This window comes from Gopherus flavomarginatus, chromosome 2 (assembly GCF_025201925.1).
Source record: "Gopherus flavomarginatus isolate rGopFla2 chromosome 2, rGopFla2.mat.asm, whole genome shotgun sequence".
NCBI classification, from domain to species: Eukaryota; Metazoa; Chordata; order Testudines; family Testudinidae; genus Gopherus; species Gopherus flavomarginatus.
Window position 1 is genome coordinate 148,140,987 of NC_066618.1, and position 15,685 is coordinate 148,156,671.

A 15,685-nucleotide genomic window follows, 5' to 3' on the forward strand; every position below is an offset into this window, starting at 1 on the left:
TTGCACATCTCTTAGCACATGGATGGTTCCCAACAAACCCTGTAGGTGCTAGCCTCCACAAAGGGGCTCAGAAGTGTGAGGAGGCAGGACTATGCATTAATCACCTCTAGACCAGCAAGAGAATTGACCAGCTGCAGGAGGCTCTGTTTGCTGTACTTTCCTGAGGGATGGTTCAGCAGAGACATTTTCTTTATTCCAACAGAGCTCTTGCCAGAATGAGGTGGCTCTATGCCATGTGACTTAGAGGCACAATCTGTCAGTAAGTGGGATATATATCAATTTAGTATCTCATATTTTCTCTCTTTGCTCTGCCAGTGAGGCCAATGAACAAGTCATGCCTATCTCTGGGTGTTCTACCACTCAGGGTTACTTCACCCAGTTCCCATATAAGCCAGCACGTAATAATCACATCTGAGCCCTTATGATCACACATCTTTTACTATTGGTGGTAGCTAATAGATTTTCTGAACTATAATTTAGTTTTAAGTTTGTGCTGATAGAAAAATACAACAAACACCTAGACATCAATAAATCCCATTGAGCCATTCCAGGAGGTAATCTCAAAAGTTATGCATTTTTAATGAGTGAAACAAATGTTTTCCTGACCAGGTTGGTAATAAAACACTAAAACTACATAGGATCAAAATTCTGTTCTCAATTGTGTGGAGGGCTTGTGTTAGTGGTAAATGCATATGGCTCACAGGACAGAATTTGGCCTGAAGAAAGGTCAAAGTCACAGTAATAGACTGCAGCTGATCTCATTCCAGTTCCGTGTGACTTTCAGATCACATCTTTGGCATTTCCGAACTCGGTGTCATTTATGTAAAAACAAGATGCCATCACAACTAATCAGAAACAGATTTCAGTAGCACTTTCAGCAGAGAAGCTTATGCCTGAACAGGTATGGAAGTTAGAGAAGAAAGTAGTTTGGAGGTCAAATGCCCAAACCTTCTTCTGGAAATACTTACAGGCCAGACAGACTGAGGGAAGCACTATGAAAAGATGTCAGTTCACACTGCAATAAGTCTGGCATCTTTCCCACTTACTAAATTTGCTCAAGCCAGATTCTCATCTTTGCTCACATTGGATTCAATCCTATAACGTACTGAGCACTTCCAGGAAGTACTGATTTATCTAAATTCCCACTGACTTTAAAAGCTGAAGGCACCCAGCACCTTGCAGGATTACGTCCATTCAGTTGCTGAGTATCCTGCAAGTTGTCACTGATTTCAGAGTAAGGTAGTGAAAATAACATAGGGTGGCAAAATGTGACCATTTATGTTTGCATAGTGCTTTGAAACGCTAAAGAAAATCATATGCTTAGTTTTTTAAAGCTGTAATAGTACTTACTTTTAAAGAAATACCTAAACATTCTGGGATCCTGGACAGGCTTAACAGCATATGAATTACTGGATGTAAAAGAAAAAGTCTGTAGGTAATGCCACTGGCCTGGCTAATTTACACATTGTGTGTTTTGTTTTTTTAAATAATCATTTCAATACTCAATCAGCCCACTTTTACTACAAAGCTAAAAATAATCATTGCTCAAAGCAAGCTGCCAAATAGGTTGTGAACTTATTTTATTGCAGACCCCCTCCCCACTCTCAAACAAGTCAGTTACATTAAACACATCTCCTTGGTGAATATGGGCTAACGAATTACCACTGAAGTGCTAGTGCCTGTTACATCCTGTTCTCCAAGAGATCCTATAGAAAAAAATACATCTTCCCTAGAACACAAACACTCCTTACAGAGAAACACTGCATGACTAGTTTAGTCTCGTCATAAAGACAAAAGATTTCCAAAGGTTGAATTGGCCCTGCGTATTTCAGTTCTTCTAAAGCTGGATTTGGAGACTAATCTACAGAATAGACTGGCTGCTAGAGAAACTTTAACAGATACAATACAGGTCTGTCTCAATATGGGATTACTCCAATATCCTATGTTTGTATTATCTCTTTTGAAAGGAGTCACAGATGGCAGCATTCCACCATCTCCTTCACTATTGGATTCTTAGAACTCTTAAGCATAACAATCAGGGACTAGACTAACATCTTCATCACCACCAATCACAGCTGGATTTTCCACAGCTATCACGTGGTCACACTGTAGTGTTAGGAGTCTTCATCTGAGCACACCCTTTTCAGCTAAACACCAGATCATAATCCCTTAAACTTTGCTAAGCCTTTCCTAAATGTTTTAGGAGTTTAGGAATTCTATTTTAATAGTCTTCTGCATATTCTTTCAATGCCAGAAATTTTAATTTAGCTACTCTCATGTGATTCACCAAATTCTCCCTTCAGAGTAGTTTTAGTCATGCTGGTAGCCAAACCATTTCTTTTGTTTCTCTTACCTGATCAATTTCATCTTGCTGTTTTTTTCTACTTCCAGTTTCTAGATTGGTAACTCTAAACACTAAGGCATAAGGTTTAGAACCCAGCATTTTGATGGCTACCTGCTAGCTGCTTTTCCCCAAATATTCAGTCTTCACCATTTACATGTGAGGTGGGCTGGTTCTAGTTCAATGGACTACTCCAAATATGTAACACATGCTAGCTGAAGACTACCTTTTTTCCTGTTTGTTTTTTTTGTTGTTCTTGTTTCTCTAACACTTTGTCGGCAGTGATGCATTTCAGTTTGTCTCATGGTTGTTGTTGTTGTTGTTGGGTTTGTTTTGTTTTTTTTGAATACTAACTTCTTGTTAGTAGTAGAAGTAGCATATCACCACCTATACAGACACTCACTATACTATTAGGATACTTACATCAGACAAAAATCTTGTATCTGTGTAAGCTGATGGATCCTGCCACTAGCCTAGAAGAAACAAGCTGCCAAGTTCACTTTGTAGCTCTTACCTCAAGGCCCAGTACTTCTCTTCAGCACAAAGAAAAGAAACGTAAGCCAATAAAAAGGTATTAGTTCTGATCCTAACCTAAACTGTGGGGAACTCTAACCACCAGCAGTTTAATGGCCCAGACCTCCCTAGCCCAAAAGAGTTCAATAGACCTTGCTCATCCTCTCACAGCCATCTATTACAACCACAAAATAGTACATGCCCACCTGTCTCCTAGTCACAAGCAGCTGGGGAGCTCATTTCATAGCACCTATCTGGGACTCATCACCTCCAATCACTTGAGACTGTCCAGCTAGATCAAGTGATTCATAGAACCCATCTACTGTGCTCCTCTCTAGATCAAAGCTGGCTGTTCCCCAACCCCGAAATTCTTAAAGGGGGAGAGCACCCTTTCACAATTCGCTATCAGGCACACATAGTTAAAATATAAAGGGAAACAAACAAGTAAATGTGACAAAGTTGGTGAAGGATGCTCATTACAGGTTAAAGTGGTAAACAAATATGCCATGAATATGTAAATAGAGAGATACCTGCTAAGACTCAGAGGGCCAAGAATTCCAGTAATTTAGTGGCGTGATTTTCATTGACTTCAACAATATCAAGTTTGGCCCGGAGTATAAGACCCTGTGTTGTTGGGTTTTGTTTTTTTTTTTTGTCAGATTAAATGCTGATATCAGTCACCTTGTTATTTTAATACCTCAAACAGGCTGTATGGAGTTAATATGCCTATTTCATTAAAATGAAGATTTATGCCAGGAAGACCTTATCAACTAATAAAAAAATATCCTATAGATAATGTAGCTTTATTGAGTAATAGATGTATTGGAGCTTTCATGGGTGAATACCCACTTCGTCGGTCATGCATCCGATGAAGTGAGTATTCACCCACAAAACCTCATGCTCCAATACCTCTGTTAGTCTATAAGGTGCCACAGGACTCTTTGCTGCTTTTACAGATCCAGACTAACACGGCTACCCCTCTGATACTTGTAGCTTTATTGCCACTATAGTTGAAGTAATGGGAAAATTTAAGGGTGCACAGATTAACAGATATTTAATTAGTGAAAATGTCATTTCAGTCAGATTGTAGACCTAAGCACTCAGTCTCACCTGCATCATTAAAATGCACTAATGATATCTATCCGGCAGTGGATTCAAGTCGTTTACCTACAGAAAATTTTAATGACCTTAGGAAAGTATTAGATTTAATATTTGATTTTGTACTTCCAGTTTTTGTACTCAGAAAAGATTATTGGTTTCACATTTCTGCAGCAAGTTGGGTACATAGTGACAAACGGACTGATAGAGAGGAAACAGAGGGCAAGAGAATACAGTCAAGTCTATCAAATTTTTGTGGAACCCTACAAAATCAATCCCCCCATGACAAGTTAATACAAAACCTTCTTTAAGTGTTCAGGAGAGTAGTGGAAATTTAAATGTATTGAGTTATCCAATTTGCTTGGGTCTGCACATGTGACAAAACTCATCTACCTGGTACTAGAAAAAGGATACCATTCTCAACAAAATTACCATTGAGATTCTCATGATTGGAGACATTATTCTTATTGCATTTTTTTTAATCTTCATATCTGTTCAGTGATTTCAATGGGAATTGGATTGGGCCCTTAGGAAAGAGGGATTATTTTATGACTAGAAGACAGAACCATAAAGTCAGCAGACATGGTTCCTGTCACTTGACTTCTGTGTTTCCGTTTCCGTCTATAAAATGGGGATGATCACACGTCATAGTAAGATGTACGGTCTGAATGTTCTTACACTGAATTAATTAATTTGTAAAATGCTTTGGATCCTTGGATAACGTAATGTAAGTACCAAATATAAGTCCAAATTAATAATTATTCTCTTAAATTCTTTAGACAATAGAACCCAGATCCTCAAAGGTATTTAGGTACCTAACTGCCATTGATTTTGAGGGTTAGGCACCTAAATACCTTTGAGAATCTGGGCTTAGAGCACTTTTTAGAGGCAAATGTGAAGCAGACACAACATGCGATTAACATGTAGTAGAATACTACTACGTTCCTCAACATCATAACATTAGATAAATTCACTTACTAACTATCTGAAAAACTTTAAAGATCCTTTGCAAGTGTGAGACATGATATATCTCTGGCCTATACATTTGTGTTTGTTGAGATCTATACAATCCCCTAAACAATCCAATCACTGGGAAAGGTAGACTGTTTTCCCTTTCTGTCATGTGGAATAGGAGGTATGATATATCTTTTTTAAATAACTCATTCAGCTCCTTTTGAACTGCCCAGAAGTTACTACAGCCCTAGTACTATAATGTTAGTCTTCAATAGCCAGTTTTATTTTCTTTTTTGACAAGAGCTGCACATTTAGCAGATATCGTACCTGAGTTGCCCAAGATGAAACCCAGGTCTTTTCCTGAGCACTTTCAATTGGTGCAGAACCCAATACTATAGATGAGTACTTCAAATTGTTTCTTCTGTTGTGCATTACCCTACATTTGTGAACAGTGAAATTATTCATCATCCTGCTCAATTGCTGAGACTTGGTAGGGCCCTCTAGAGTCTTTGATAACTTGCATGTTGTTTTTCAAGTCACACATTTCAATATATAGTACAAATATATTGCTGAAGATTTACAATATATGTAGTGAGACTCACTTAATCTGTCTATTGTTTACTGATCTGTCTGGGTGCTTGAAAGATTTAGATGTTAACAAGAAATGTGCAGTAAGTAATAAATTACTTAATATTCCAGTTGGCCAATCTCTACCTCTGTTGTGGGGCTAGTAGAACCTATCACACTTTTGGAGAGTAAGGTGGAGGGGTGTTATATCTCAGTGGCTAAGTCTGGATGACTGCCTTTGGCTTCTGGGCAGTACGGTCTAATGGTTGGAATCAATAGGGTTCCCTCTCTCTCAGGGCTGTGTGGCCCAATGGCCAGAGTCAATATGGATGATCTCCTTTGCAGGGTTGTGATACCTAGTGGCCAGAGTCAATAGGGCTATCTTCCTCATCAGGGCTGTGTGGCCCAATGGCCAGAGTCAATAGGGCTACTCTGGAGCGGCAGGGCAGCACGGCTTGATTGCCAGGGTGGCTGGGGAGATGGGCTGCCAATTCAGGGCGGGAGATGGCCAAAGTAGGAGGGCCCAGGCCCTTCCTACTCCACCAGGTCCCAAACTCTGGTGCTTTCGGAGTTGCCTGCCACGCAGTGATGATCCTGCTGGAACACACTGAGCCAAGTCCTGGTCCTATGCCCAGTTCCCCATTAAGTTCCCCTGACTTACTTTCTATCATTCCTCAGTGGCTAGTCATATTGGGCATCCCATGGTCTTTCCTCTACACACACAAATGAAAGGTTCACATGACACCTCCCCACCCCCGCTGGTTTCTTGGAACACCTCTGGCAGGAATGCTCAGCAGCATGGAGGGCAGTGGACTATCTGTATTCCCGCAGCCTGGGGGGGGGGTGTGGGAGGAAGCAGAAGAGGGACTGGCTGAGCTCCTCCTCCCTCTTCCCGTGAGCTGCTGCTTCTCTTTATAATTTAATATACAGCTGCATACAATAGAAAGACTTAAGGAGCCCACTCTGAATCTTGCTGTATGAAATAAAGAAAATTCTTTTAACTGTTTAAAAGATTAAATTGTTTGTAGGAAAATGTCCCTTAATGTGACTACTCAAAAAGAAGATTTCCGGAGGGGCAAGTTCAAGATACAGAAAACCTTGTAGTTTACAAATACTTAATCAAATATCATTTAAATATTAAATTAAATCTAGGGTTAAGTGATTAATAAATGGTATAACGACTAGAAGTTGATGTTAAGGAGCATGTACCAAGTTAAGGATATAGGATAAAAGGAGACTCTCCAGAGAAAAAATTTTACATCACATCTATGTTAAAATGAATGAGGAGAGGATGTAAGGCCTGTAATGTTAGTGAAATAGGTATGATGCAAAAAAAGAGGACAGTCATGGAGAAAATGACTTATTGGCCAAGACGCTCACAATGATGATCACCTATATGATGGAATAAATAGGGCTGTTAGGCCCAGATCCTTAAAACTACTTGAAAACAATGGGAGTTAGGTGCTGAAATGCCTTTGAGGCTCTGAACTGTAATCTATTAGCATATCTTTAGGTTATTAACTTCCAGCAGAGCGCTCTTAATGGTATAAAGGGGCTTAAAAAATAGGTGGGAAGTAGTCATGGTGGGAAGTAGTCATGGTGGGAGTGTACTGTACAAATCAGAACAGTTATTTAAGAGTTGTACACATTTTTTGAGGAAAAGGGAGTTTGGCAGAAGGATAGAAATTGAGAACAAGGTACATGAAAGACATTTAACAGATAGTTTCAAATACTAAATTGTTGGCTCCTCGGAGTGATGACATCACAAGAACAAGTAGGGTGGGGTTTTCTAGTGCACTCTGTGTTGGTTTATCTCTGCTCCCATTGAAGCCAGAGGTAAAGGTCCCACTGAATTCTGTGGGAGCAGTGTTAGGCCAATACTGTGCACTCTTCAATTCTGCCCTGCTATTTGCTTTAACACTTTGCAAGACAGTATAGAGACAGCATGAATCCCATCTAATGAGACAATTTGACCCTAAATTGTAACAACTATGCTAATTTAAGCATAAATGGTCAATTAAATAATTTTATTATAGCATAGGGGATTTACTAAAGAAAACTACAAAAAGAATGCTAACTACATAAAACCAATTCTTCTCTCTTACTCTGGATTAACCCTGGTGTAACACTATGAAATCAAATGTAATTAATTGTTAGCAGTTATCTCTGAGGACTCATAGAGCACACGTGAGGTTTCAGAGGACACAAGAAGGGCAAATATAGTGCCTATCTTTAAAAAGGATAACAAGGAGTATCCAGGGAATTATAGACCAGTCAGCCTAACTTTGATACCTGTAGAGATACTGTAACTAGGTGCTTACAAATTGATTCTTTAATAATTAGAGGATAATAGGATTATAAGGAATAGCCAGTATGGATTTGTCAAGAATAAATCATGTCTAACCAACTTAATTGTCTTCTTTAACAGAGTTACTAGCCCAGTGGATGGGGAAAGCGGGTTGTCATAAACATATAGCTATGGGTAACATAAAGGATTAATTCCTTTTTTACTTGTAAAGGGTTAAGAGGCTCAGGTAACCTAGCTGACACCTGACCAAAAGGATCAATAAGGGGACAAGATACTTTCAGATCTGGGGGAAAGGCTTTGCTCTGTCTGTTCTGTGCGCTTGCCGGAAACAGGTCAAGAAGGCAAGCAATCCAACTAAATTAGAATTAGTAAGTACTAGTAAGGAAATGCATTAGCTTACTTTTGTTTTGGCTTGTGATTTCCTTGTCTAGAGGGAGGTTTATTCTTGTCTAGAGGGAGGTTTTGTAACTTTAAGGTTTTGCCTAGAGGGGGGATGCTCTATGTTCTTGAGTCCTTTGTTATTCTGTAAAGTACTTGCCATCCCAATTTTACAGAGGTGATTCTTTTACATTTCTTTAATTAAAATTCTTTTAAGAACCTGCTTGATTTTTTTTTCATTGTTTTAAGATCCAAGGGTTTGGGTCTGTGTTCACCAGTGCCAATTGGTGAGGATATTATTCTCAAGTCTCCCCAGGAAAGGGGGTGTAGGGGCCTGGGGGGATATTTGGAGAAAGTAGGGCTCCAAGTGGCCCTCACTAAATGTTTGTTTAAATCACCTAGTGGTGGCAACTTTCCTTAATCCAAGGTACAAGGAAGAATTTCTGCCTTGGGGAGTTTTTAACCTAAAGTGATAGAAAAAAGCTTAAGGGGTCTTCATGCAGGTCCCCACGTCTGTACCCTAAAGTTCAGAATGGGGAGGGAACCTTGACATGGGTAGATGTGATATAGTAAGGCTTTTGACAGAGTTCCACATGACATTGTAAGCAAACTAGAGAACTATGGTCTAGACTGAATTGGTATTAGGTGGCTGCACAGCTGGTTAAAAGACTGCATTCAAAGAATAGTTATAGTTTGCTGTCAAACTGAGAGGGTATATCTAGTACAGCAGTCAGTACTGGGACCAGAACTATTCAGTATGTTCGTCAATGACTTGGATTATGGAGTGGAAAATATGCTTATGTCCTTTGTGGATGACACTAGTCAGGGAGGGATTACTTGAATTTTGGAGGACAGGATTAGAATTCAAAATGACATTGACAAACTAGAGAACTGGTCTGATATCAGGAAGATGGAAATTCAATAGAGACAAGTGCAAAGTACTACACTTAGGAAGGAATAATCAATTGCACAACAGCAAAATGGGGGAATCTGGTTAGGCAATAGTACTTCTGAAAAGGATCTGGGGGTTATAGTGGATGACAAGCTGAAAATGAGTCAACAATGTGATGGAGTTGTGAAAAAGGCTAATAGCACTTTGAGATTTATTAATAGGAGAATTGTACGTAAAATAAGGGAGGTAATTGTTCCACTCTATTCAGCACTGGTTAGGTCTCAACTCTTTGGGCAGCACTCTTTAGAAAAGATGTAGACAAATTGGAGAGAGTCCAGAGAGAGCAACAAAAATGATAAAAGGTTTAGAAAACCTCACCTCTGAGGAAAGATTAAAAAAAAAAACTGGGCATGCTTAGTCTTGAGAAAAGAAGACCAAGGGGGGAGAAGGCTTATAAAAAGGATGGTGACCAGTTGTCTCCCGTGTCCACTGAAAGCTTAATCTGCAGCAAGGGAGATGGTTAGATATTAGGAAAACCTTTCTAACTATCAGAATTCAGGTAACTAATGCTTCAGAAGGAGGTTGTGGAATCTCTATCATTGAAGGATTTTTAGAATGTGTTGGACAAACTCTTGTCAGGAATGGTCTAAGTTTACTTGGTCCTGCCTCAGTTCAGGGTGCTGGACTAGATGACTTCTCAAGGTCCTTTCCAATTCCACTTTTCTATTATTCCAGGGGTTTCCAGACTTGGTTCACAGCTTGTTTAGGGTAAGCCCCTTGCGGGCTGCAAGAAACTTTGTTTACCTGAGTGTCTGCAGGTACAGCCGCTCGCAGCTCCAAGCAGCTGTGGTTAGCCATTCCTGGCCAATGGGAGGTGCGGGAAGGGTGGCTTTGTTTACTGGGCCAATGTATCTTCTGATCAGTGTGCAGCTCACATATACCTTATGGGGTTGTGTAGAGGGAGTTGCTGATCATCTGAACAGCAGTTCTGATTTTGACACAAGCTGCTGCTCTGCACTTTAGAAGATTAATTCACCTGTTTAGGCATCTAAATATGACCTAAAATGACTAACTTTGGGCACCCATTGGAAAAAAAAAATCCTGGCTCAATTTTTTTTGCTGACTGGTTGACAGCCATGACAAAAGTTATGGAAGTATTCATTCTTTTCATGAATAAAATCACTCAATGTCCCTGATGTAAAACCCTCACTTTAGTATCTCATTCTGATAAATGAGGCGCATGATGATCGCCTGCCCCATATTCTACATCACCTCTTATCTCTGGTGTTCTACAACCCATAGCAAGTTGAATATGTTTTCAAGCAATCATCCTGGAAAGAGTTATATTCTGATACAAATATATTAATTTGTACTCAGAGCAGTATATTGTTATCCCTTAAAAAAAATCTAATCCACTGTTTTCCATATGGTTTTCTTTATTTCCTTGTAGTGCAGAAGGTCACCTGAGATGAACATGCTCAGTACACTATTGAAATTCCAGCTCCATGTCTCCATGTATGGAGAGGAAACACTTTCTCCTACAAATAGTTTTTGGGTGAGGGAATACAGCAAGTAATGGGAGTTTTTCTTTGGATAAAAATCTTTCCTTTAGAATTTCTCCACCCAAGCAATTTGGAACCCTTTGTCTATTTTGATGCAGGTTCTAGGGCCAGTCACATTCAGCATTGCTCCTATGAGTCACTAAGGCAGGAGCAACTGTTGACACTATACAACAGTTTGGAGCAGAGAGACGGTTTTCAGAAGCCACGTACCTTCAGGAGAACCTTGAATTTTTTCCCCATGAAGACAAACTCTGATTATCATATGGAGTAATTAGGCAATTGCATGAATTTGCCCTCTACTGCATTCTATGTGTGGGAGATAGACATAGAAGCAGCCAATAAACAGAGCTTTGAAGCTGTCATCATAGGCCATAGACATTGAGGCTAGGTCAGAAATGTAAATGCATATCTGAGCATATGGTGCAATGTGGCCCAATTTATCACTCTTTACTCATATTAGGCAGTATTTCACTCTGTGGCTACTTGAAGAGTGAGGTACTGCTCCACGTGAAAGGGGAGGATAATGTAACTCTTAGCAGTTTGGAGGATACCCTTTGGGTGGGATTAAAACAGTCACTGCATCAGGCCTGATTAAGAAAAGTACCTCACATTTTGTACCAATGTGTTCACCAACTGAAACTCTAGCTTGTGAACCTGGTCTGCAATACCACAGCCTTCCAGGTAAGGAGTTATCCTTACTATAACTGGGTGATTACAAAATGTTAAGAACATTTCAGTAACTTCTAAAGAGAGAGTATATCTTTGAATTCACATCCCATTAATTTTTTTAACGACCACTCATAGAAGAGAGGTTTCTTCATTTTATCTGCACAAAAATAAGTTGTAGACTCTTATCCACAATTAATTTAATCACAAAATGGAATTCATTTCATGATAGTTTGCTTTAGGTGAAGGGGAAGTATATTTAAAAGCTGGGTTGTATAATTAGGAAACAGTAACAATACAGCTTATTTCCAGAGAATAATTTCACAGATATATGAAAATATAGCTTTAGTCAATAGTTTGTGAACAAGCCACAAGCTAATATTTATTAGTTCACTCAAGACATTTATTGACCCATTTTAAATACTAAACAGATAAATAAACTTGTTCAGTTAGTTTAGGAGGGGTAGAAATGGCTAGGTTTGCCAGAGAAATTGCTCAACTTCTGTCTTTTGTCAGTTCTAGTTCTTACTTGGGCAAATGGTCCCATGGAAATCAATTGAATTATTCACTTGAATAAATGTTATAGGACTGGGCCATTGGGCTTGTCAGAAGATGGCTTATTGAAAAATATTCATTACTTCATGTTGGTCCTACCTAAATGCAGAAGTACAAAATGGAAGAGAGAATGAAATAGTTGTGACTCTCAAAAAGTTTGTGCAGTAGCTTGACTGAAACCTCAGAAAGTGAGCATCCTTCAGATTTTCCCACCTTGGTAAAGGGCAACTTTTTTCCTTGATAGCAGATGGAGACCTTAATTTTGGATTCAACAATTATTCTACTTTAAATGCAAGTAAATGCGGCAGAAAGTTAGGATTTTTGCTGAGCAATCTCTGCCTTGCAATTTTTTTTGTTCAGCTGACAAATTTCTTTCCAGTGTATTTTGGATGAAGGAGATTGGCTATCATGTCTACAGGAGTAATTGCCTCATGAAATCTCTTTTTTAACTTTTGCTTTGTATGGGACAAGATCTTCATTTTGTCAGTAGATCCAGCAATGCTTCACATACAACAGTGATTTTTGATTTGTCCTTTTGGAGTGCATCAAGTGCCAGAGCAACTCATTTCAAGTGACTGATCAGGTTATTTTCTTCTTGGTAAATCCCTTGATTATTAATTATACCGACCACTCTATCTTCAAATTTTGCCTTATGATAACACTCAATCCTGAGATAATGTGGCCAATTTTTACAAATATGTTTCCAGGCATGTTATTTGACTGTTCTATTTTGTGTCACCAGGGATTTGGGATTTTACAGAACTTGGCATATTTTTAACTAGCCTTCAGGCTGACGGTTATTATAAAAATACATTTGTAAATCCACATCATGTTTCATCAAAGCTCTTGGTGTAAGGGCTTGTCCAAGTAGATTTAGCCAAAGTGATGCACATCTATATATAACCAAAGTGTTATCATCTTATTCCAAATCACTTCTCATACTTTCCATCGTTTTCTCATTGTCTGTCAGGTAGCTCTTAACTCACCTGTACAGTTAATTTGCTAATGCCTTGGCTTCTCTTGCCAATGTAGCACAGTAATTTCCAGTTTATTATTGCCTGCAATATCAACCGATGATTCAGAAACAGAAATGAGCTATCATTGGGTCACTGAAGATTACTCCATCCATCCTGTATTCATGTAACTGCTCTTTCATGTAAATTGTTGTGTGCTTCCACCTTTAAGCCATCGATAACTGCTTCTAACAGTTCACCTGACTGGGTGTTTTGTAGCCCAGCCTTAGGCAGCTGATCATTGTTTGAAAAATTGGACATCCAATAAGAAATAGAAAAGAGAATATTATAGCCAAAAAAAATTCTGAAATTTTCAAGTCCGCCTTGAAATAACCTGCAGTTATTTTTGTTACAAACATATCTACTTGTGGTTGAAAAAACGTTATACTTCTTGTCTTTGGCTAACCTGGATATTGCTTTCTTTTGATATACTTGGCAATGGCAATGCCATATTATCATTACCTTCATCCTCAGAGTCTGACTCTAATACTGACATACGTTTAACCAAAGTCAGTAGTTCCAGTGTATTTGTGCTGTCTATTGCATTGTTCAAAATGTTTCCTCACATGGACTGCTTTCCCACTTACCTTTTCTTTGCAAGTTCTGCATATAAGACGCTTGGCCATCTTCATGAACTTTCTTAAAATAGCCATGAAATGGGTCAAGGGGTCTTCCACCTTTGCTCATGTTAAAATATTTTGACTGGAGTCATTGTATTCACTGAATTCAGTTGCAGGAATTGCACTCCAGCCAGCCAGATCAAGAGACAGAGTACTGGACTGACACTTTGGCAGTTTACATCAGATACTGAAACTTCTGAATCTGGGAATCCCCGTTCTTTGCTTGTTAAACATGTAAAAGCTATTGCTAAACAAAGGAGAAATCCCAGATGCAGAAGCTTCAGTTTCTGTTTTAAGGTAGCAAAGGCAATAGCATAGAGAGTCTTTGTTGTTTCATTAATTTTATATCCTTTAATTAAAATTAAACAGACTGTTACATCAAAACTATTACCAAATTGCAAAACATTTGTCAATAATTTTCATTAATAAATTTTATTTTCCTGGTTTAAACTGGTATCTATCAGTGTGCTATACTGAACTAGTTTTTCCTGTATCTTGCTGCACCCCAAAACAAGTCTTGGATATTTTTTTCTTAGCCTGTCCAGAGGGCTTCCTGTGGGAAAGGGGCTGTTAACCCCATATTCAGTCTACATTCAGCATTCTATTCAATACTAAAGTAACAGCCAGTTGCTGTTCCAACTGATAAGAAAAATAACTTCCTGTGAGCCATAGAGGGTTGTATTGTGTTTGGGTAATGGGTTAAAGTGTCTGATATTTATGCAGTGAAGATGGACAGCATTGGAAGAAAAGAGATGTAGATTGTCTGCAAACAGATTCTGCTATTCTGGTAAATGCAGGTCTCCTTATCTTTACTTTGTTTAGCTTTTACAGCTAGAATAAGCAGCCTTTACACTACAAAGCATTTATTATTCTTTCCTCAAAAATACCTTTAACACTTGATTTTGAATGTCCATCATAATGAGTTCCTTGGGTACTTATGTAGGCATCGCCAGTGTTTCCTTACTCCATGCTGTATTTTAGTGTTACTCAGTTGCCACTTAGGGTTCAATTAATAACCACAAATACCTCATCTTTACAGTACTCATTTGGCTCTGCTCCAGATCCCTTAGTAGGAACCATTAGAGAAACACATTGCAAGACACAGTACACTTCCTAGAAGGTAAAAACAAAACTATTTCTAATGCCCTTCCTCCCCCTGCAGCCTCAGAAGAGTGGAGGTTTTCTCCAGGCCAGCAAAAGGAAGAAAAGCTTTGGTCCTTTGGGTGTAAAATCCTTAATTCTCCTTGAGAAGGGGAGCTCTGTGGCTGATGAGTTGGACAGAAGGGTAGAGCCTATTGACTTCTGTGCACTCAAGGGGAGGGCTTAAGTCGTTCTCTCTGCCTGGGAATGCCATGCTATGGCAGAAAGAAAAGGCTGAGATGGGTGTGAGTTGTTTGGTCTGTTGCTTTCTGGGGGGGGTTTCAGGCCTTCCTTTCACCAAGCCAGGTTCATGAGAGGAATATTAGATTTTAAAATTCATTTGTTATTACTTGTGTCCAGTGCAGGTGCTAGTTCAATAGGAGATCCACTTCCTAATAAACCAGAACTGGAAGAGGATTAGGGGATGGTATCTCTTAAAGAAACAGGGGAATGGTGTTGAGCCTTCTCACGTTTAATAGTGAGGCAATAACCTCCTCTCCCCAGCCCCTTAACCCTCATATGAAGAGAGGGCGACAAGGTCCCAGCAATGGTGCTGGGACCAGGTGGAAGGGAGGAGTTGGCAGGACACCACCAACAGCCCTGCACCAGGTAGAACAGATTACCAAGGGGGTGAGGGGTGACCTGGACTGGATGAGTTATTACTGGATAATTCCCAGCTGTTTCACAGAAAGTTGCAGTCTAGTTAAACCAATTTTCTGGTTTCTTGTCTTTCTCCCTTCAGTGTCTCAGACAAAACACAAATCTTGTGTTAATCATTCTTTGTATCCTTGACTTAGTGACTAATTTTGGTGATGTGCTAGAACACTGCAAATTATTTTGAGTGTAAGAGGTGTATCAAGCAGGCCTTGGCAGTCTAACGAAAGGTAGAGTTATATAGCCAAATGAGCAAGTTGGGAAAGGAGACGCAGATTACTTTCATTTTGGACTGGTGGATCAAGATCTAGTAGGACCATTCTCATACCTTATTTATTACTACAGAGCACGTACAGTGAAACAGTACCTGCCCCAACTATCTTCCAGTATAAAACAAGGATCTTCCAAACCTAGTAAGAAATAT